The sequence below is a fragment of the Muntiacus reevesi genome, chromosome 3 (genome assembly GCF_963930625.1).
Source record: "Muntiacus reevesi chromosome 3, mMunRee1.1, whole genome shotgun sequence".
Taxonomy (NCBI): domain Eukaryota; kingdom Metazoa; phylum Chordata; class Mammalia; order Artiodactyla; family Cervidae; genus Muntiacus; species Muntiacus reevesi.
In genome coordinates this window covers 111,427,216-111,428,348 of record NC_089251.1, presented here as the reverse complement: position 1 = coordinate 111,428,348, position 1,133 = coordinate 111,427,216, and positions in this window count along the sequence as shown.

Sequence of the window (1,133 nt, the reverse complement as noted above, 5' to 3'; positions counted from 1 at the left end):
TGTAGCAGTGACGGCGGCGGCGGCGGCGGCGGCGGCGGCGCGCGCGGCGCTCGCTCGCAGGGGGCGGCCCCACGGTCGGCCCGCCCCGCCCCGCCCCGCGCGGCCTCCCGCCGCAGCGCCCCCTCCGACCGGGCCCGGGATGGCGCTCCGGCCGCTCGGCGGCCCGGTCCTGACCCGCTGCAGGGCCCCGACCCCATCCCCCGCTGCCCGGATCGCTGCCGCAAGAGGACACGGCCGCGGAGGCGCGCTCCAGGACTCTCTGCTCTTTTGCAGTCTGACCATTTGTTGGGCGTCCTCTGGGTGCCGGGCACCGTGCCGAGCGCCGAGATTTGAGAGCTGATCTATTTCTGGCAATCTGGATTTCCAGGGCCAGGCTTCACCAACCATCTCTGAAGACTCACCGGACAGGCATCTCCGGGGCCGGCAGGGGTGGGCTAGGGACATAATCTGCTTGGAAGGCCAGCGGCCTGTTAATTACTGTCGTGAACTTCAAAGTGCCCGAGGAGTCTGTGCGGCACATCTCTGCCCGCTTCACCCAGCTCTGCAATCTGGACCCAGACCCAGCTTTCCTATCACCTGATGGGGGGTGGATGTCACAGGGCCCCAGTGTTTTTCAAGAGTTCAGGGTGTATTCCTTTTCTATTGCTGTGTAACAAATTACCACACATGTAGCGGCTTAAAACAACACATCTTATATCTCACAGGTTCCAGGTCAGGGGCCCAGGACAGCTTAGCTGAGTCCCCTGCTTACTCCCAGAAGGCTGCAGACAAGGTGTCAGCAAGGCTGACTGCTTGTGTGGGAGCTCAGCTGGGGAAGAAGACACCTGCAGACCCACTCAGACTTTGTGGGCAGAACTTATTTCTGGTGACTGTCTGACTGAGGGCCTGGCTGTCACCTGGAGGCCTGTCTGAGGTTCCAGAGGCCACCTGCAGTCAGTGCCTTGAGGTCACCCCAGTGCCTTGCCTCGTGGGCCTCTCCAACACGAGTGCTTACTTCCTCAGCCTCAAAAGGAGACTCTCTAGCTCCAGGCTGCTAACGCAGAGTTTTATATAACATAGCTTACCTTACATATGTAACCAGAGGGACAGCCCGACACCTTCACTGTGTTCTATAGGTGAGAAGCAAGTCACAG